Genomic DNA, 24,624 nt, shown 5'->3' with positions numbered 1-24,624 from the left:
AACTGCGGAGTAATACGTCATCAAAAGTACTGACGAGATATCTCGTCTCTGGCCATACGGGCACTCCGCCATTTGCCGAGATATCTCGTCTCTGGCAACCATCGGGTTAAAATTGAAAAGAAAATATCAAAAAAATCCATGTAAGTACCTACCTACGCCTTGCTTATAAATAAATAAGTTGCAGGTACTTACATAGAGCATTTCAAATCCATTCTTCTCTATAAAAAATAATCTAAAAACATTTTGGACTGTCACTGAACCCGATACAGCGGAAGGCGCTCATCTTCTCGTCCTATCAGTATACAAACATATCGATGAAGAATTTAATTTCAACTGATATCCATTCAAACTGGAGATCGGTTCGCTCATTGTCCGACGAACGAATCGCCGGAACGAATCTTTCTAAGAATCGGCTGACAGACGCGGTTGGTAAAGGAACAAAATAGTTTACACGGGTAACACGTTATGTGTGCATACAGGAGAAAAAAACTTAATAATTGATAAGTCAGACTGGCTTATCGTATAACTGGTCCGAAAATAATAAGAGTGGAATTTCGAAATTCGTCCGCATCGCTATTCGTCCAATCTATACTATAATACATAATGTAATACATTATAGTATAGATTGGACGTTAATTTGATAGATAGGATGATAATGTAGTTTATAACGATTATAGTATTTACTAAACAATATTTTGAGTGTGTTCAGTTCCTTGTTTGTTAATTTGGGTTCCTAACTAACTAACTAACTAACCATCACGCCGCTTCCCCGCAGGGGTAGGCGGAGGGAATCGAACGCCACACCACTCTGAATTTGCAAACATTCTTTCCCTATTCTACATTCATGCATCTCCTCATACATACCCGACGATTATTACGACTCCTGACCCGGCCGCTTTCAAGTATTTGACATACCTGATTGTGCCAAGTTTTCCTCGGTCATCCTCTGCTTCTTTGCCAAATACATTTGCCTCATAAATTTGTTTAACCGTTCTTTCTTCACTCATACGTTCCACATGTCCAAACCATCTCAATACACCTTTCTTAATTTGATCGATAATGCTTATCTCAGCCTTACATTCTTTCCTTATTTCATCATTCGAACATCTATCAAACATCGTATTACCACACATTCGTCTGAGGGATCGCATTTCGAGTGCATTCAGTCTGCTTTCATCCTTCTTTTGCCAACCCCATGCTTCGCTTCCATACATAAGGGTACTAATTCATTTTACTAATTCATTTTACTTTTTTTTATAAAACATGCCGTGAACTCAAGCATAAAGCGACTAGTGAATGAAATTTTTTTTAATTATCAATTTAACAATCATTTTGCGGTCCTAATCTTTATCGCCAAATAATGACAAAACTGTTCTACCATAAAACATTAGAACGCTCTCATTTGCTCGGTTCATATTTTGTATAAAATTAACGGTAAAATTGCTAATACCAAAAAACTCTTCTGTGAAATTCACGCCAGTAGAGAAATGATATTAGTTATTGATTCGGCATTAACTTTGTGGAATGACTTAAATTATTACACTCTGTTACAAATAAAGGTCAAGTCATAAATAATTTAGAAAATTTAGAAATACATAAAAATTTAAATTAAGATAAAACAATAATCAATAATATATTGTTTCAAAATACGTCACCATTATTATCAATGTTTCCTTTTACAAAAAATGTTGTTCCTTAACCCCCCTACCTATATTTATTAACCTAAATATATACACCTAAATATATTTTTATTCGTTAGTTTTAATTTGTACCAGAAGATGAAAACAATTGTCGTTTTCAAACTAGTCGTAAATACAAATAAAACTCGATTAAGTGGATTATTCAAGTGTTTAATTTTAATAAAATAAAATGATATTAGGTTATTAGTACCCTATCTGAAAATATCGTTTAGTTATTTCGTGTTTAATTACTTTTTTGTATATTTTTTAAAAATTACGGTACATAATTGTATATTTCGTCATTGAAATACAGTGAATGATTGTTTATTTTGTGTGTTTATATTGTATTGGAAATATAGTAAATAATTGTTGGTTTTTCCTTTGTTACAGGTAACTTATACAGTATAGTACTATATAAACCAAACAAACCGTGAAAGATGTAAAATACATTCATTTTTCGTACACCAGAATGGGTAAGTCTGTTTTTTTCGATACATTCGTGTTACTGTCCGGTACCCTGAGTTTTACTAAAGGCGCGTAATAAAAAAAAATTATCGCTTTTATTGTACTCAAACAAATAATGTATTAATAAATTTACTTGTTGAAGTCCACTGTTTATTAAAATCTCTTTAAAAATTATTGAAATTATAATTATGGTGTTTACCAAGTAATATTTTATTTTAAAATGGATATGTATCACCATACTGTGACTGCTGAATCAATTTATGAAAGAATTGTATCCATTTAAAAAAAAATACATTGGATTTAATTGATGAATTAAGATAAAACAAAAAAAAACGAATTTTCAGTTTTTTTTTTTAAATCTATTATTTTAAATGTACAAATATTTTATATTTATTTGAAATCTGTGGGAATCGTATGTACATCGCTTATACAAATTATTACCTTTTATGTTTATTTATTAATTTATTTTACAAAAATAGCCATAACAATAAAATATGGCCATGAGACTAATCATTTATGTATAATGCAAGAAAATCAATGTTTTCTACTATATAAATATACAATTGGAAAATATTAAATTGAATTTCTATAATAAGTTAAAAATTAAATTTCTTTAAGAAATTAAACAACCTTAGAAAATATTATCATATGATAAGTCTTGTCAAAACTCTCAACTTTAGTACCGCCCCCGACCGCCAGAGGGTGGCAAGTGAAAACGGCGGGAAAATCCCTTCGGGCGTTCCACATTCAAGCGCACACCTGTCGACAGCCGAATTACTGCCGATCTAGGCTTTATCACATCAGTCGCCCCGAAGCTTTCGCGCGGGACGCTGCGCGTGGAGTGTCCCGATTTCTGTAACGATCGCGAATTTCACGAATATTTTGCAAAGATTTCAAACCCATTTTGTGCGTGATTTTTTTAAGATCAAAGTGGCGTTTTGTTAAGACCAAATACCATATATTAAGTGCCCTAGAAGTGTGAATATCAATTTTAAAATTATTACAGTATTTTAAGTGAACTTAATGTGTAAATTTCTCTTCTTTTCTAATCCTTGTATGTACCCAATGGTGCATAGGGCACTGCATCGTATAGAAGCAGTGTTATCTTGTTCGTTAAATACAATAATAAAAGGTGATCAGGCTTCCGCTTCAGGTACCAGTCCAGGGTCATATTAAATAAATATAAAACTAAAAAATCACTGACATTTATTTTGATCCTCTCGGGACTCGAACCCGTGACTTCCAGTATCGTAACCTGGCGTACTGACCACTACACTATTAAGGCGGATATTTTTATTTACCAGTATTATTATTATTTAAACCTCAGTAGGTGTAGACTTTTTTTTATAAATAATGGCGTTGCATATATAATATATTGCTTTTGCCAATTTCAAGTCAGTTAAATAATATTAATTAGTTATAAATTTTGATTTTCAATCATGAAATTGATTCTGTTCAAATTAGAATATATATATATATATATATATATATATATATATATATATATATATATATATATATATATATATATATATATATATATATATATATATATATATACATATATATATATATATATATATGTATATATATATATATATATATATATATATATATATATATATATATATATATATATATATATATATATATATATATATATATATATATATATATATATATATATATATTTATATATATATATATATATATATATATATATATATATATATATATATATATATATATATATATATATATATATATATATATATATATATATATATATATATATATATATATATATATATATATATATATATATATATATATATATATATATATATATATATATATATATATATATCACTCAAAGATTGTATATTATTGGGTTCCTGCTAGCTAGGATGAGTCAAATTTTCTTTATGTAAAATACAATTCCAACATTTTGAGTGTGTCCAAATACTTGTTCACAAAATCTGGATTATCTCCAATTACAGGAGTTATTTTCATATTATTTTTTGACATCTCATCAAAGATGAATATAAGAGTTTCTGCTCAGTAAAAAAGCTTCTTTACATCTCACCAATAGATGTCTCTAGTGAAGTTCTAGTGATTCAAGAACAAAGTTTCTAAATTGGTTCATATATATAGAACTTCCAAGAATTTGAGTAGTGTGGTTGTCGATAATGGGTAGAATTGGTGAATGTTACACGTGTGTAAAGTGATCACTTAAACCAGCCTATGACGGTCGTAAGCCCCGTAAATGCCCAGACTTCCATATTCTTCTTCATCTTTGATGAGATGTCAAAAAATAATATAAAATACAATTTGTGAAATTTATTTTAAACTTTATAATATCTCATTCAAAATTAGAAGTTTTATTATTATTTTAAAAACTCAATAAGTGGAAAAAAAAATATTTAATTATAAAATACAAAAAGTAAAACTCTTCATAATTAAAAATTTAACATCATCGTATTATAATTTTATAAAAGTCCTTTTTTTAAATATCACCCTTATTCAAATTAATATTCATTTAATTTTCTGTGAATACAGTCCAGGTAATAAATATTTTTTACTATGAATTTATGAGGCGAATATGGTTGGTAATAGAAGCAGAAGAATACCCAATAGCAATCTCTCTGATGAATGACCGGCAAAACGATGTATTGAAGTTTATTGAATAGTGAAATTCGAAAGGTATGGAAAGCCGAGATAAGCATTATCGATAAAATTAAGAAAAATGTGTGGAGATGGATTGGACATGTGGAACGAATGAGTGAGGAAAAAATCGTGCAAACAATTTTTTGAGGCAAATTTAAATTGTTAGAGAAGTAGAGGAAGACCGAAAAAAAACTTGATTTATCAATAATTTCAAATACTTGAAAGTGGTCAGGTCATAAGTCGGAATAATAGGCGGGTATTTATGAGATTATGCTTGAATGTGCAAGAGGCAAAGATTGTTTGCAAAGACAGATCGGTGTTGCGTTCTATTCTCTCTGCCTACCCCTGCGGAAAGCGGCGTGATAGTTAGTTAGTAAGTTATTTAGTAAGCCAACAAATATGTTCACAATTTTTCTTCTGTGCGTGTCATGTCACCTCCCCCTGAATACTTGCATAGACAGCTTGGTGTGGCATTCTATTCTCTATGACCACCTCTGCGGAGAAGCAACGCGATGGTTAGGTAGTTCGTTAGTCAGTTAAATAAATAATAATTACTTTTTTATTTTTTTACAAAAATGATAATAATATTAGTTAATATTATAAATATTATCACTCACCGAGATTTTTATGTCTACCGGTTTCGAAACGTACCCGCCTCTTCGTCAGGACAATCACTACCACAGCATGCAAACAATACTACCCTTCACCACCATAGCACTATTTACACACTTGGTGGTGAAGGGTGGTATTGTTTGCATGCTGTAGTAGTAGTTATCCTGACGAAGAGACGGGTACGTCTCGAAACCGGTAGACATAAAAATCTCGGTGAATGGTTATATACTGATATTATTAACATTTTTGTAAAAAAATAAATCAGTAAAAATAACTAACTACAATGTTTATGCTTTAAATATTAATAATATTGAGAATTTTTTAAAGAAGAGTAAGTTTTTATATGTTTAAATTTGTGGTCTAAATAAATCAGATATGACAGAAATTCAATAAAACAAATACCACTTCTATTTATACTACTTTTTATAACATAAAGATGTCCACCGGCTGAAATGTAATAAAAAATATTTTAATTGCCGCTTAGTATATTAAAAATATATTTATAACGGATGTTTCAAGTTATCCAGAAAATGTGAAACACATGGCAAAACCACTTTAAGACCGTGTAAATTGCCAACAGATTCTCAGTATAATAGTGAAATATTTATACAATATAAGACCACTTTTAAAAAGTGGCCTTCTACAAATATTTTTGTTATATTTTAAATATTATGTTTAAAATAAAGGGCATTTAAGATTATAAGATCCTTCAGACAAAAATGTGGAAAATTGTGTTATGATAGAGTTAAAAATGAAATATTAGAAAAGAACGTGAAGCTCAACAAGGAATAATTGAAAAGATTAAGTTCTTTGCGATCGTATAGACATATGGAGTGAATGGATAACGATAGAATGTCTAAATAAGTATATTTGGCAATTGTAGAAGAGATAACAGATGGCCAAAAAAGAATTGGCAAGACCAGATCATTCAGAACCTAAAATTTAGTGGATTTAAAATTAAAAGTCTACGTAATCGTAGGGCATGTATGACTAGTGTGGCGTTCTATCCTCTCTGCTTATCCCTGCAGAGAAGCGGCGTGATGGGTAGTTAGTTCCTTAGTTAGTTCGTTAACACATCGCTCACTCCTTTCAACAACGTCATATATCAAAAAACTTGATTATTCAGGAGATCGTTTTTAAAGTTAAAGGATATAATGAAATGTATTGAAAATAAATATCAAGCCACTTTTTGAACTTCTTACTGTGCAACAAATCTTTTAAGGTAAAACCTGAAGGTTTTGGCTCCATTTGAAAAATATTTTGGTTATTTAAAAAAATAATTAAACAATACCTTTTCTTCAAAATGCAAAAACAGCACTTTCTGCCCTGTAGCGGATAAATATTAAGTTATTAATATGCCACTTTTGCTGGGATATAGTACATTTTCTGGGCATTTTGAAAACATGCACAACTGAAAATTAACTTTTTTTTATATAATACGTCGTCAAAAGTTGTGAGTGACATTAGTAACTGTGAAGTTTGTTTCAGAAAATTAATTTTACTCGGCCGTTATATAAAAATGTATACAGTTTTTTTCTGAGTACTCTATGTTCAATTCTATACGTAAAAACATACTCTTATTTAAACAATAAATAACGATAATAAAAATAACTAATAAGAGAGTTCTTCTATCCCTTTGTTAGTGCACTTTTCCAGACTTTTTACATTTCCCATAAAAGCACAGTGTGATAGTATAGACAATATTTGTGAGGACTGGAAATATCCAACTTTACACTACATCTCAATCACACTAAAACGTCTGAAAACGTAAGTTTCATCGTTCAGAAAGCATCATTATGATGTTACTATTTTAGAATGACGTTTGTAGACGTCGCGACGTCTTCTGGCTTTGAGAGATCTCTCAAGGAGATACATTAAACGATACATAATACTTTCTTTTAAAATCTCCTTTTTCTTCTTCTCTTTCAGTCGTCTCTCCACTGCTGGATGTAGGCCTTTCTACTCCATTTTTTCTAGAATTTTCTCATTTGGGCTTTTTCAATTCACTTACTACCCGTAAAATTGGTAATGATTCATATTTTCTTTAAAATTAACGATAAAAACTGCAAGTACAAAAAATCTCTCCTATGAAATTTACGCCAAAAGAGCGATGATATTAAGATTTTGTAATTTAGTACCAAATCTGAATATATCGCCCAGTATCACGGGCAAGCTTTAGTCGATTTAACATAAGCACTAAACAAAATTTAAACATTAAAAGCTCATTTTCTTACATTATAAATATTTATCATATTTTCGTCGGTAAAATTAATGTTGTGTTATGACTCTATGATGTCAGACTACTTTAATCCTTCTTTTACCAACTCCATGCTTGACTTCCAAACATTGTTTCATCCCAAATATCATTCATCATCTCATCATTCAAAAATATCTACTAATTGAAATGATAACTGTGCATTAACGCTCGCTACTTATCGGTATGTTAATTTTAAAATTTTAAAAAGTGTCATATCAAAATTTTTACATATTAATCAAGAACTGTTTTTTCTCCAGTAACGAATTGCGTAACACAGTGGGCCTCAACCTGGGAGGCGCTTCCAAAGGAAGGCGCCATTTTTTTCAAAAATAAAAATTATTTTTCCTCCAAAAAAAAATAATTCTTAACAGTTATGATATGAAATTTTATTTATTTAGTTTGCGACCGACTTAACGTTATACTTAAAAAAATGTGAAAGAATATTTTTAAAAAAATTAATTCGAAAACTCATGTAAAATGTAAAAAAAAGTAAAAATTAATTAAGAGAACCTAAGTTGAGAATACCCAGATTTGTTAGAAAGTATTTGAATACACCTTAAATTTCGTGGTTTTTTATTACGATTGATCTAAACGTGCCTATATCATTAAAACTTTTTAAAAATTTAAAAATAGGGAGGTCCGGTAAAAAAGTCGATTCTCAGAACCAAGGTTGGAAACCGCTGGCAAAATACGAATTAATCCGGTACCTTTTTTTTCAATTTCTCAACGTACATAATTGATTCAATAATCAAAATATGACTTACATATTCAGCGATGTCACCCATCGTAATGTCTTTCTCTCTGGGTCTCTATGCCCCTTACTAACTAACCTTCACGTCACCTCCCGAAGGTTTAGGCAGAGATAATATATCGCTTCACCACTCTGTCCTTGCAAACACACTTTACCTCATACACATTCGTGCGCCTCCTCATACATGCCCGCCGATTATCCCGATGATTGCCCGCGTTCTCATTTTTTAGTATAATTTTATACGTTTTACTTCCCTCTTCAAACCCTTACCCACACTCAATGGTGCATAGGGCACTGCAATGTATTGGCACAGTGTCATTTGTATCGTCAGTTGAATGAAGGAAAGGTGGTCAATGCAGCGCTTCTTGTAACAGTCCAGGGTAATATTGAATATATATGAAAGTGAAAATTACATATATTTTCACCCACTATATACTTCAGTCAATGATAGTTATTTATAGTAATTTTTGTTGTTGTATTATATCTTTAAATTTTATTTCTATTCTACACCAGTTTGATATTTAAACATTTGAATTGAATTTAAAATTCATTTAGCTTTCTTTCCATACATTGTATTTCAGGCATCTCACCATACATTTTTAACCATTTATATATCAAAGATTTAGCAAATATATTTTTTCTTACGTATAAATCTTATTATTTTATTCTTTCTAGTTTCATAAATGTGGATATCACTACTTTATCTGTGAAAAAAAAAACTTTTAATGCCCGAACATCCTCCCTAAATATAACAGTCACAGACGGCCGGTTGAATATTACAAAGACAAACGTTTTAATATAGTAATTTCCGGAAAACCCGCATACCGACGAGACCGTCCAAGCTTCCAAAACTGCGACAGGAAGTCGAAAAATAGACAACCATATTGTTCTCATGACGGCCCGACTCAAATCCTAGCCGGAAGTTTGCATCTATTTTTTGCCGGCTGAAATGTAACCAAACCTGTATGTTCCAGTTTCGCAATCCGGTGTTACTTTTTTTCCTTCTCGCCTTGTCGACTAATTATCATTTTATTATGTGTGAACTTCTACTGTTGCCTTATTTTATTTATCCACACTTAAAACGGTGTTTAAAACAACACGCAACTTGTAAGATTTAATCGTTATTCACATTTTACAACTCATAAATTGAACATACGTTAACTATTTATATTTGTATAACTTAATTATAATGTCGGCCGGTTTCGAAGTAAACGGTTTCATCCTTGCAACTTTTATAATATTTAATATTAATTTACTCTCTTGGATTTAATACCAAGAATCATAGAATATTAAAAATATTACAACTCACGAAATGAAGATATCGTAGTCATACAGGAGAAAGTAACCAAGTGCATTTTTGGCCGAAACGTGATCATTGACTATTTGATATTTTACTAGCTTAATATTGCCATGAAAAAAATCCCAAAGGATTTTTAACATGGATGTATAGTATATTGATTTCAGGAGGGCCATTTAAGTCACTATTGCTTGGCAAGAAAATAAACACCAATGCAGTTAGTCATTTTCAACTAGTCAATAATATTATACTTCCAAGTTAAAAATCCTTTGGGATGTTTTCAGGGCAATATTAAGCTAGTAAGATATCAAATAGTCAATGATCACGTTTTTGTAAAACAATGCACTTGGTCACTTTCTCCTGTATGACTACGATATATATATATATAAATATATATATATATATATATATATATATATATATACAGTATCTACTCAATGAATTAGGGCCACCCATTATTTTTTTGAATACTCTGAAATCTTTTGGATTATTATATTTATTTTACATAAATACTTTAAGTTTTCTATCGACATCTAATATCATGTATATTACCTTCAATAATATGTAAAATATACCTGGATTATTTAAGCCTTTACAAAATTTAAAACCCTTTTTCTGAGAAAGGTCCCTAATTAGCACAGGTAGACAGATAGTTGAAAGTTCAAAAATTAGTCCTATCTTATTTATTAGTGAAGTTTCTTGAGTTCTGGTTATTGTTTTGTTCAGAGAGGTTATATAGTTATCGTGTCTTGTGAAAAAAACTTAATTTTTAATTTTAGTTCATAAAGTATAATTTTTTTTTGTAAACACAAGTGTTTTTTTTGAAAAAGACAAAATGGGAAAAAGTAAAGACATTTCTGAGGAAAAAAAGTCTAGTGTTATAGTGCTACTGAAATTAGGAATACTATCTAATAGAGAAATTTCAAAAAAAGAAAACGTTTCTCATCAAACAGTGGACAGAATTTCAAAATCAATAAAAAATCAGTCACCCGCCTCCAGCAATCGGCGAAAGAACTGTCGTAGGATTAGAAAATCAACACCGAGGACTGATCGAAAAATCGTTCAAAGTGCGTTAAAAAACCGTAGTGCATCAGTTAAAACATTAAAAATAAAATTGGAAGAAGAGGGTATAAATATATCGGTATCAACACTGAGGCGACGTCTTTACGAAGTAAATCTGAAATGCAGGCGCCCTGTAAAAGTACCAAAATTGACACCACGAATGAAAGCGGATCGATTAAAATGGGCCAGGCTACATCGAAATTACTCGGTAGATGATTGGAAAAAGGTATTTATTTAAATTGAATTTTCAACATATCATTTTAGTAAATAAACTTATATATTTGAATTAAACTTAAATTTTCATTATTTTTCAGGTCATCTTTAGTGATGAGTGCCGGTTAGAAGCCGTGACAGAGAGCCGTCGATTCGTCAGGAGAGCACCAATGGAACGTTACAATGAGGCCTGTGTGGTAAAAGTTATCAAACACCCCCCTGCAACAATGATATGGTCATGTATTATTAACAATTTACTTGGGCCGTTGTTTTTCGTGGAAGGAACAATGAACCAAAATTCCTATAAGCAGGTCCTCGAACGAATTTTATTGCCCTTCTACCATACACTCGACCCAACAGAAGGTCCATACACCTTCATGCAGGATGGGGCACCTTGCCACCGGGCTAAATCAATAATAAAAATTTTGTCTAACAAAAATCTGCCTTTGCTCCCCTGGCCTGGAAATTCTCCGGACCTTAATCCTATAGAAAACGTATGGAGCATGTTAAAAAATAAGGTTTACTCATTTCCAAATCCGACAGTAGACTGTCAAAAAAAAAATATTCAAAAAAATTGGTCAGAAGACGAAGAAATAAAAAACATAATAAAACAGTGCATTTTAAGTATGCCAAAAAGAATTGAGGCAGTTATTTCTGCCAAAGGTGGAAATACTAAATACTAACTATATTCATATGAAAATATATGCATAATTTAAGCGTAATAAAGTGTTCATGTGTAAATAAAATTCAATGTTGTTTTATTTAAGGTTTTCTCTGAGTTATTCCTGTTTGAATTGAGAAATTGCGTGAAATTCTGCGTGGCCCTAATTCATTGAGTAGATACTGTATATATATATATATATATATATATATATATATATATATAAATATATATATATATATATATATATATATATATATATATATATATATATATATATATATATATATAAATATATATATATATATATATATATATATATATATATATATATATATATATATATATATATATATATATATATATATATATATATATATATATATATATATATATATATATATATATATATATATATATATATATATATATATATATATATATATATGTATATATATATATATATATATATATATATATATATATATATATATATATATATATATATATATATATATATATATATATATATATATATATATATATACATGTACTGTTTATTTCAAAAATATAAATGTTATAAAGATAATTAAGTAATTAAGGGTTATAAAATTTTCATAAATTTTTTTGTACATATATCACTCAATTTCGGGTGTTTTACCTACAGCAAAAAATACTTTATATGTAAAGTATATAAGATTATTCCCTAATCATTTAAGCAGTTTTTTTTTCGCAATATTTTGAGTGTGTCCAAACCTAGACAATCAAAATATTACCATGACATATTATATGTTGTGACTAAAAGCCATTCGTTAAATATTCCGCGATCTATTCTTTGTCGTATTACTTTTCGCCATGCCCCAAACGTGACTCAATTTTTTGCCTCATATATAAACATAAATTAGATTTGAGCGGACGGTAAATTATCGGGAAAACATTGTTCACAAATGGGTGGTAATTAAAATAAATGTCTTAGGCTAAGTTTGTCCTGCCTGAAGCCAACAATAAAACAATGTTTTCGTTTCTTAATAGCTGATGATCCTCTGTTTCGACATATCACTCACTCCTTTCAAGAACGTCATAAATCAAAAAACTTGATTTTTCAGGAGAACGTTTTTAAAGTTTAAAAATATAATACAATGTTTTAAAAATAAATATCAAGCCACTTATTAAACTATTTTCTGTGCAACATATCTTTTAAGGTAAAACCTAAAGGTTTTTTCTCCATTTGAAAAATATTGAGTATATTTAAAAAAATTAATTAAACAATACCTTTTCTTCAAAATGCAAAACCAACACTTTCTGCCCTGTAGCGGGTAAATATTAAGTTTAAAATATGCCGATTTTGCTGGGATACAGTACATTTTCTGGGCATTTCAAAAACACGCACAACTGAAAATTTACGATTTCTGATTTATGACGTTCTTGAAAAGAGTGGGCGATATGTATTATTTATTAACCGCTTATGTTGCAATTCTTTGTTTAGACAAAAACAAAGGATATATTTTGACAATCAGCGAGCTTACTTACATTATGTCTTTGAATTTTCTTTAATTAACTAACCATCACGCCACATCCTGCAGGGGTAGCCAGAAACCATAAAACGCCACATGTCATTGCAAAACAATCTTCACCTCTCACATGCATGAATTTCCTCATATCATACATAATAATAATAATAATAAAACCCTTATCCACACCCAATGGTGCATAGGGCACTGCGTCATATAAACGCAGTGTTATCTTGATCGTTTACACATGAAGGAAAGGTGATCAGCCCTCCGCTTCAGGTACCAGTACAGGGTAATATTAAATAAATATTACAGTGAAAAAATCACTTATATTTATTTTAGCCCCCTTGGGAATCGAACCCGGGACCTCCAGAACGGTAGCCGAGCGTGCTGACCATTACACTATGGAGGCGGACAAAATATACCGTACATACCCTTCGATTATTCCGACGTAACCCGACCAGGTATTTGAAATACCAAATTTGGCATGACAAGTTTTTTTCGATCTTTCTCTGCTTCAATTTTCTGGTTCTATTTATTTAAATATATTTTCTTTTAAAAATTGCGTCAGAGCTCGTCCGACCTCTAGCGCTGCCGTTTGCGTTCTGATTTAAAAGTTTGCGAGTTTCCCCTTAAAGAGGGATATTCGATAGTCCGCTACTTAATTTTCTTTAAACCCAGGTAATATTGAACCTAATCAAATATTTGGCTTAAAAACCTTTGTTGTTGGGTAATATATCCAAAATTAAACATGGTTATTGGATTGAATTCTACTTTTAATTACATGTATATATATGATAAAATGTGACGCGTTTCGTCTTAATAAGACAGTATTAAACACGTGTTTGACAATTTCTTAATAAGACGAAACGCGTCACATATTATCATTCATATGTAAATAAAAGTAGAATTCAATACAATAACCGTGTTTAATTTTGAATATTTAACCCAACAATTCAATATGAAAATCTACCAACTGTCTCCAATTACAATAAATACGTTTTTTGTAAAAAAATAAGTCTGTTTTTGAAATAAATGTATGGTTTAAAAAAGAAAAGAGTAATTGAAAGGAAATTTATAATTAAAATGTAACTTTGTTTCAAAACCACTAAAAATATTTTATTATAAATTAATTATAATGTCTACCGGTTTTGAAGCTAACCGCTTCTTTGTCAAGACTGATTAATACTAAAACACTATCTTCTTAAACGAAATTCAAAATATTCTGACGGTTAGGGAAAGAAGCTTGGGTAGATCTCAAATGGCTTTTTTTTTGTCTGTTAAAAAAAAAAATACATTTTTTTCCCTTTTCTAATAAAAAAAATTGCGTCGTGCCACGTATGGATCTTTGCGCAGCTGAATCTGATATTTGCGCATACTGAATCACATATTCGCGAGTTACCTCTTAAGAAGGAAGGTTAACGTAACGCTTGACCCAATAAAGCTCATGGCGAATAAACTTTAAAGATCTGCGAAATTCGCCAAATTGCCGAACCTTTGAACGTTTCGTGCCCAAACGTGTAATTTACTCTCTCCTAAACCACACTAACATATCATTACCCACAATGTTTCTAATGAAAGTTTGTAAACAATTTGACCTTAGTGATGGAATGGATACGAGCGATTATGCTATTGGTCAGATGATGGCTGTAAGAATGCTTACATTTTTGGTCTGTCACGACGAGACATGGAAAGATAATAGCCATTTCTAGTAAATCATTTTTTATTATTTTTTTAAAGAGAGAGAACATTTTAAAATTGATTTTAAAACTGTTATTACTATTTAATTATTTTTACATATATGAAAAATAAAATTGTTGGGTAATATGTCCAAAATAAAACATGTTTTTTGTTGTATTGAATTCTACATTTATTTACATTGAATTCTACATTTATGTATATCTTAATACGTGACGCGTTTCGTCTTCTGAAGACATTATCAAACACTCAAAACAAAACAATTTGAGTGTTTGATATTGTCCTAAGAAGACGAAACGCGTCAAGTATTAAGATATACATAAATATATGTAGAATTCAATCCAACAAATATATTGTTTTATTTTGGATATATTACCCAACAATTTAATATGGAATTCTACCAACTGTCTGCAGTTACAATAAATAATATAAAAAATACACTGTTATGTTTTGCACTTATTTTTGTTATGATATAATATTTACAGAGCATTGCTAAGTTTAAATATTTACTTTGTTTTAAAAAGCAAAAAAAAGAGTGATTTAAATTTAAGGTTATATTTGTTTTAAAAACTTACTTTATAACCATTTAAAAAATTATTTTGTTTATTAAAAGCTTTATGTTTGTGGTTTGGTAATATAACACTTTCTTTATCATTCATCGTAAATTTTGTGGTATTACACAAAGTGAACGATGAATGATAAGTAGAGTGTTATTTAAAAACATACTTGACTTTATTTTAAATATACTTCACTTTATTTTGAATGTCAATTATTTTTCTACTTTTTATTTTGAGGTTATATTAATGTGAGATTCTTTGGGTTTGAAAATTTCACCTCTTGACATTAATAACTAATACTCAGATGTTAAAAGACATGAAGCAAGTATAAAATTTTAAAAATACTGAATAGTAAAAAAAAACTGCTTTATAGTTTATTAATGTGAGTACAACTAGTTCGAGAACTAGAGATGTTCTCATCGACAGGTGATAATATGAGCCTTATATTTTAATTGTTAATTCAGCTTTAATTTCCACCTATTGCTGAAAACATCTGTATTACTTGAAACTAGTCGTGTTACTTTAATTAAATAATAAAAGGGCATTTGCAAGTTTATTATTTTTATATTAAATTCATCATTTTATCCCATAAAGCTAATACTAGATTAATAAATAATAAATTTATGCATAAGGATAATTGAAAATATTATTTGAAGGGATATGGACACGTGGAGCAACTGTATAATGAGAGAATGACATAGAAAGTATTTGGCAAATAGCAAAGTATGTGAGCGGGAGAACAGAACGTGGACGGTCAAAAAAGACTTGGCACGACCAGATCAATTGGAACCTTAAATCTAGTGATGTCAAAAGTCTAGGCAATCGGAAGGCATATATGACTAGATGTATGCATGGAAAGGAAGCTAGGAGTGTATGTGTCGGGACAGAATAGTGTGGCGTTTCATCTTCTTTGCCTACCTTTGCAGAGAAATTATTATCTCCATCTTAGAAAAAATAATCTAATGTTATTTTAAAACATAATCTTTTTTACATTTTTATTTTCAAACTTTACAAATATGTCGCCTTCTTTCAAAATCCGCCAGAGCCATGTAAGTCAATTTTCTAAAAAAATCAAAATTCTCCAAGTAACATTTATGTTGAAAAGATTTGTCTATCTTTAGATAAAATATTATGAAATAAAGAATTTAAAATTCTTTTTAGATTTTTTTTCAGTATTTAAAAAAAACACACGAGACACAAACCGATAATGACGTCATCTTAATTAATGACCTATCCCCGCTCTCTGGTTGGCCGATATGGGTCAGAAAGCAAGTTCCATGAATATAGCGAAATTTGAAATACAAAGCTGTTTTTATGTATTTTTAGCAGGGTTTTCAAGTATATAAATATTTAAACAACATTAACCACAATTGGTATTCAGATAGAGTATTTATTTTAAAATCTTATAAAAGTGGATCTGGCGGATTTTGAAAGTAGGCGACACAGATATCACGTTTTTCACTCTCATTGAAAACAGAATTCCATTTTGTACCCAAAACTTGCAAGATAAGCAATCCTCGCAAGTTATCAAATACGGGCGAAATTATGTATGCAACAAAAACCTTTTCAATTCTTTCATCTAGATTATCTCCTATCTACCATGTGGAAAACCCATCAACGAAATAAGGGAAGGCAAACATATACGACGCGTGCCAATACATGTCCAATATTTGAAACCGATTATCAAATATTTTGAACATGAAACCAGAGTTTGCCAAGGTCAGAAGCTGTCTGCAAAGTGCTTCAATACAAATAATGGGAAAAGATTATTATTATTTTATGTATTAATTTTAAATCAAACACAGATTTTTTGAGTCTACTAAGTTGTATTTTATTAACAAAAAACACATAAAAAATTATATTGTGACAATTGTTTCGCCTTGTTAGGGCATTATCAAACGAACATTCGTTTGATAATGCCCTAACAAGGCGAAACAATTGTCACAATATAATTTTTTATGTGTTTTTTGTTAATAAAATACAACTTAGTAGACTCAAAAAATCTGTGTTGGATTTAAAATTAATACATAAATTAAAATGGAGTTCTACAAATTAAACGCCAAGTCAATAAATAAATTATTATTATTCTCAATATTATTAATATTTAAAGCATTTACTTTGTGGTTGGTCATTTTTACTTATTTATTTTTTTACAAAAATGTTAATAATATTATGTTGTATATAACCACTCACCGAGATATTTATGTGTACCGGTTTTGAGACGTAACCGTCTCTTCGTCAGGACAATCACTACTACAGCATGCAAACAATACCACCCTTTACCACCATAGCACCATTTACACACTTAAACCTACACAAAATGTTTAACACATGCGATTTTTGGTCGACCCGAAGACCAACATGCGCTAAAGGTTTCAGCACAAACATGCGCTTTGAGCCGAAGTTAAACATGCACTAGATTCTCTTAGCTTGAAAAGCTTTTGATAATTAAAAGTTTCATGCAAATATTAATCTTTATTTAACGTTCTTTTACTTCCTGGCTCCATCCCAACTTATCGTCTTTGCAGACTGTTGAGGTCAGTTCTTCTCGTCCTCAGGTTGTAGGTCCTTCTATCATATACAACGTCACCAGGTCATACCTTTAAATCATGTTTTCTTTCTGTAGCATCCATGATTTTTTTGGTCTTCCTCTAGATATCTTTCGAGGAAGATCCATAGCTATCGTCTGAATTATAATACCTTCGGGTTCTCTGCTCCCTATGTACCCATACCATCTCAATTGCCTTTCCTCTACCTTATTATTGATCAGATACACTCAGGGTTCTTTCTCTCTTTATTTTCATTTATTGATTTGGCTTTTAATTTGTAGAACTCCATTTTAATTCATGTATTAATTGTATGTATGATAGATGTGCGAATAGTGAAATAAGGAAGGAATGCAAAGCTGAGATAATCATTATCGATAAAATTAAGAAAGGTGTGTTGAGATGGTTTGGACATGTAGAACGAATGAGTGAGGAAAGAACGGTAAAACAAATTTATGAGGCGAATGTTAGCTGGAAAAGAAGCAGAGGAAGACCGAGAAAAACATGGCACGATCAGGTATGCCAAATACTTGAAAGTGGTCAGGTTAGGAGTCGTAACAATCGGCGGGTATATATGAGGAGATGCATGAACGTAGAGTGGTGTGGCGCTCTATTCTCTCTGCCTACCCCTGCGGGGAAGCGGCGTGATGGTTAGTTAGTTAGTTAGTTAATTATTTATTGTAAAATCAAACACTGATCATTTGAGTCCACTAATTTGTATTTTATTGTAAAAACACATAAAAATTAACTTAATTTTGAGCAGTTTCTAGTTGCCTATAGTTGCCAATATTTACATACCGACATAAAATATGACGCACCCAGTACATAAATTAAAAGTTGTTTTTCAGTAAAACCACGATTGAATCAACGCATAGTACCTGCATTATTGAAAAGAAACTCGCAGACGTATAAATTCTCCCTAATCTCATACATGGATGTGCCAGACGGGAGATAGGTACACGAATTCACTCATAGGGAGAAAGTTCAAACGTATAAGAAAACTCAGCGAATTCAAAGGATTTTGTAAATTATGTTACATTCTGCTTACGAATGCTAATACAAAGTGTACCATACCACGTCCTTTATTTTATTTTTTTCATAAATTAACGTGAAAACTTTCAATTCTATAAAAACTGTTTATTTAACCTGATTTATATTTATGAATATGGACAGTCGGAAAATCGGTGGGTATGGAGATATACATATATACTTATGGATATATATTTTTTTCAAACCCTTACCCGCACCCCAATGGTGCATAGGGCACAGTATCATATAAGCGCAGTGTTATCTTGATCGTTAACACATGAAGGAAAGGTGATCAGCCCTCCGCTTTAGGTACCAGTCCAGGGTAATATTGAATTTATATTAGAGTGAAAAAAATCACTTATATTAAATCACTTATGTCCGCCTCCGTAGTGTATATATATATATATATATATATATATATATATATATATATATATATATATATATATATATATATATATATATATATATATATATATATATATATATATATATATATATATATATATATATATATATATATATATATATATATATATATATATATATATATATATATATATATATATATATATATATATATATATATATATATATATATATATGTGTGTGTGTGTGTGTTTGTAGATCAAGTTTTTGAGTCGAATTAAGTTGGAAATAGAAATAGAAGAAATCCAAGAAAAATTTGGAACGATAAAGCATTTCAAATTCTTGGGCGTGGACAGGTCAGAACAATCGATGGGCATGTAGAGGGAGATGCATGAATGTGAAAGAGGCGAAGATTCTTTGCAAATACAGATTGGTGCGGCGTTCTTCTCTCTTTGCCTGCCTCTGCTGAGAATCAACGTATTACATACAACAAAATAATAAAGCAGCGGTAGTCACAGAAAAAAACACTCCAAACAATTTTAGTATTCTGAATTTATGTATATTAATATCTCAACTATCTGTCGAATCAAAGTTTGGTCGGTGCCCTATGCACCATTGGGTGCGAATATGGGTAAAAATATATATTTTTTACAAATAAAATTGAAAAGTACGTGCCTCACTGTATTTCAATTAAGACCTTGGATTTTATCCCTTCAAAATACTAATCAGATATATCGCAAGTGATAAATATATCTATTTGAATATCTGCAAGAACTAATGTTCGATAAACATATATAATATCTACATGGGATAATATGAGCGTGAACATATTGAGAAAATTAATATAATTGCATATTGGTTAGTAGTACTAGGTGGGTACTTGTACAGTGCGAGATATCGAACCTAGAAATCAGTATCCCGAGGCACTCAAGTCTGCAGCCAACCGTTAATCCAGTTTCTGCGATGTTGCTTTAAGTGGCTGCCATTACACATAAGTTGAATATGTTTATTTTTTTAAAGTATTTATAAAGTTTTACCTTCTTAATCTAATTAATTGATTCGGCAGTCGCTTTGCGGTAATATCTACACATTTTTAATTTAAGTTACAACATTTCATTTTCTTATAATTTACTTACAACATTTTGAATATGTTCAAATACTTGTCCACAAATCTGGATTATCTCCAATTATAGCAGTTATTTTTCAAATTATTTATTGACATCTCAACATGAATGAGGAAGAACATGGAAGTCAAATCAAAGAGTTTCCGATCAATAAAAAAGCTTCTTAATCTCACCAATAGATGTCTCTATTGAAAATTACACTGATTGAATTACAATGTTTCGAAATAGGATCATATGTACAGATCTTCCAAGAATTTGAGTAGTGTGGTTGTCAATCATGGGTAGAATTAGTGAATGTTAAATGTGTGTAAAGTGGTCACTTATACCAGCCTCTGACGGTCGTCAGCCCCATAAAAGCCCAGACTTCCATATTCTTATTCATCTATGAGATGTGAAAAAATAATACATGATTTACTTGGTAAATACCACTATTTCTTAAAATCCATTATGACACGTGTTTAGATGCGTTCCATTCTCAAAAACCGTATTTGAAAATGTTGCGAAATGCATCAAAGTACGTGTTAGAATAGATTTTAACAAATACTAGTATTTACTTAGCAAAATTTAAATTAAAAGTAATATATTATTATTTCTAAGAATCTCGCAAAGTCGGTCAAAAATTAATATACGTTGCATTGCGCTTAAGATTTTCTCCACAGTAGGAAAATATTGTTTTTTTGTTGTTTTTATTGTATGAATCATTTTCCGCATTGCGCATCATTTTCAAACGCCGTACGTTGTTTGAAAATGCTGTGGATCATAGCCTATGCCAGGTTTTAAACCCTGTAAATATCCAGACTTCCTTCTTCAGCTTTGTTAAAATATTGATATTTTTTTTTGCACTGAGATTTTGTTATAAGGTAAAACTTCCAACAGGAATATATATAGAAAACCGCCATATAAACATAGTAACTAAACATAGTAATAAAATTAATAGTGGTTATAAAGAATAGACCCCACTGGTCGAAAGGAGTACAGTGATGCCTCGCATAACGTAGTTAATTCGTTCTAGAAGCAAGTTCGTAACGTGAAACGCGTTTTCCTATAACAATACATTTTTTAAAAAGTCATGAAAATGTGGTAAATAAAATATGGATATATTGAAAACAGGACCACACAAGACGGACCCCTAAAATTTGAGATAAAGATCTTGGTACGAGTAGAATAAAAAGAGGCGTTGGAAGACCTCAAAAAAGATAGTCCGATGACATAGCCGCCGTGGAAGGTGGAAACTGACTGCATACAGCAACAGACCGAAAAAAATAAAAGGATACGGAAATGGCTAAATCCAGCAAGAGGACGTTATCAAATTAAAGAAGAAGAATAAAAAGAGAAGAAATACCAGAGTGAGCTGAGTTTGGATAGTGAGTGTTGGTAAACTCATAAAGCTCTCCCCATTTGACTAGAATCGGTTGGTTTGGTTGCTTTCCTCGTTGTCAGATCTCTCTTTGAGCAGTCATCTCTTTGAGCTTTATCATGTTGCTGGACTAGAAGCTGTTGTAGCTCTCCAGTTACCAGCTCTTTACTACGACGCAGTCCATTGTTCGAAATGAGGTTCGTTGTATGAGTCGCGTAATGGACGAACAGAAAATTCGTTGTGCGAGGCTATACTCTATTTGGCAACAACCCGTCAAAATCCAAATGCTACCGATTGTACCAAAAAAAACGTAATAAATTAATTGTTAATTGTTGGTTTCTTTTGTCAGATTTACATCACACCAATTTTATGGCCATATTTGTTTCTTTTTTACCATATGTCGGTGATTGGCGATAGCCATTTTTCTCTTTTTCTTTTTTCATAATTTAATTTCACGAAGAGATTACCATCTTCAACTTTCAAGTGCGATTACAAAATACCATACTATTTACAGTCCTCAAATATCGCTTAAAGGCAGAGCTTCGTAATAATTTTACCTCAAACAAATTCCAAATAAGGCGAGATGAAACGAAGCAGAGAATATAATATCATGTACAGGTTGTATAAAAAGTGTACCGTTGTTTGCTGTCACAATATTTCATATAATAAAACAACAATTTTTTTTTATTTTTTATTTACTAACCATTACGCCCCATCGCCGCGGGGGTAAGTAAATAGGATAGAACGCCACCTCTTAGCCTCTTCCACATTCATGCATCTTCTCTGATTATTCGCCTACTCCTAACCTGGTCACGCTCAAATATTCCATATTCGTCTCATAAATTTAATATATTTTTATATATTTATTGATTTGGCGTTTAATTTGTAGAATTCCATTTTAATTGATGTATTAATTTTAAATCAAACACAGATTTTTTGAGTCTACTAAGTTGTATTTTATTAACAAAAATACATAAAAAATTATATTGAGACAATTGTTTCGCCTTGTTAGGGCATTATTTTTTATGTGTTTTGTTAGTAAAATACAACTTAGTTGACTCAAAAAATCTGTGTTTGATTTAAAATTAATACTTAATATTGTTATATTTTCACATTTTCGATTCATATGCCCAAACCATCTCAACACACCTTTTTTAACCTATCCGGGAATATTGCCGTACTAGTACGGCCCTACCAAACTTTCCTAGGAGTATGGCCGTACACGTACGGCCGCGCTTGTAATTAAAGCCCGGTGACATTTATATTTAAAATGCCGCTTGTACTGCCATCTGTGTATATATATAAACAAAATAATCACAAATGAAATCATGGTGTAAATATCTTGTTTAAAATAAAAATAGTGTAAATATTTTAAAAAAAATTAAATATGTTGCTTATAGCATTAAATAAGTTATAAAATTAAAAAAAGGAAAAAAAAATCACTCCCCAGATACAGTTTTGTCCGCAGAAACTTACTCCCGGACTGGTTAGATATTTGAAGAATGTCATGAGTATTTTTTGCACATCCTGTAGGTGTGTATATTTTTCGTTGTTTGTACGTTCGTGTAATATGTATGGTCGACATGGAAATACTGGTTTGTGAACGCTTCCAAATGACACGCCCATACTTTTAACACAAGCAATTTTAATTGATATAATTATAACACCCAATTAAATTTCGAATGAATGTCAGTTAAACTAAGTGATCCCGTAACGGCACATTATTTTCATATGGCAATTCTTTTTTTCAATTGTTTTACAAAATTGGTGTCCATTTTGCTGATGGCAAAAGTGTACGTGTGCGAGGAAAGTGTTAAACAGGCATGTGCAATGTCACCGTGGCTGTTTAATCTATACGAGCTTATTGTAGGCTCTTAAAGAGACTTTAAGAGAGGATAACGCAACAAAAGATAACTCTTTTCTTTTTTGGTATGTTGGTATCAACATCATTCTGAGTGTGTCCAAATACTTATTCACAATTTTGGATTATCACCAATTATACGAGTTATTTTTCAAATATTTATTGACAAATCAACAAAGATGAAGAAGAATATGGAAGTCTTGGCATTTACGGTGCGTACCTATGATCGTAACGGTCGTTGGCCCCGAAAATGCCCAGACCTCTACATTTTTCTTCATCAATGTTGAGATGTAAAAAAATAATATGAATGCTATCAATTGTTTTTTTTTTGACTAGTAAAGGTGAATTGTTTATAACGTCACATGTAAGCTAACTCAACAGAACGTTTTCATAATGTCATTCTAAGTAGATACTAAGTCTTCAAAAATCGCCCAGTATTTTGAAAATCATAGTGAATGAACTGCCACGGGGTACTGATTTTTATTTTATCATTAGTTTCTAAAAAATTGGTGCCCATTTTCGTTGGTGAAAACAGTGCATAATGTGTACAAGGAAAGTGTTAAATAGGGATGCGCAATGTCACCGTGGCTGTTAAATCTATACATGGACAGTTGCATGCAAGAATTGAAAGTGTTTAATAGAGATGTCGCGCACCAGATGTCGCGCATGCGTCGCACTGGGAAAAACAAGAGACGTCAGATGAAAAAGTATGGTGTTTGGTGAACGTGTCATATTATATGTGAATTTTAAAATATTATTATAGAATAAACTTTTACTGTCGTCTCTTTAATTACAAATAAGCAACCCATTGTTTATTTTATTATTTTATACTAACTTAATTACAAAGTATAATATTATCACGTTATATATATATATATATATATATATATATATATATATATATATAT

General features: G+C 30.6%; 1 long non-coding RNA gene across 1 annotated transcript; it reads left to right on the top strand.

Annotated features, from left to right (window-relative positions):
* Window positions 1–278: 278 nt before the first annotated feature.
* LOC148301782 (uncharacterized) lies at window positions 279–22,451 on the top strand. The gene is made up of 3 exons (XR_015838751.1): window positions 279–425; window positions 2,070–2,152; window positions 22,316–22,451. It is a non-coding gene; the product is annotated as an uncharacterized LOC148301782 (long non-coding RNA).
* The last annotated feature ends 2,173 nt before the right edge of the window (window positions 22,452–24,624 follow it).

The sequence above is a fragment of the Brachycentrus maculatus genome, unplaced genomic scaffold (assembly GCF_059751285.1).
Source record: "Brachycentrus maculatus isolate JH-2025_06_01 unplaced genomic scaffold, ASM5975128v1 h1tg000517l, whole genome shotgun sequence".
In the NCBI taxonomy this organism is placed as follows: domain Eukaryota; kingdom Metazoa; phylum Arthropoda; class Insecta; order Trichoptera; family Brachycentridae; genus Brachycentrus; species Brachycentrus maculatus.
Note: the sequence above shows the minus strand (reverse complement) of the source record. Positions and strands in the feature narration are given on the sequence as shown.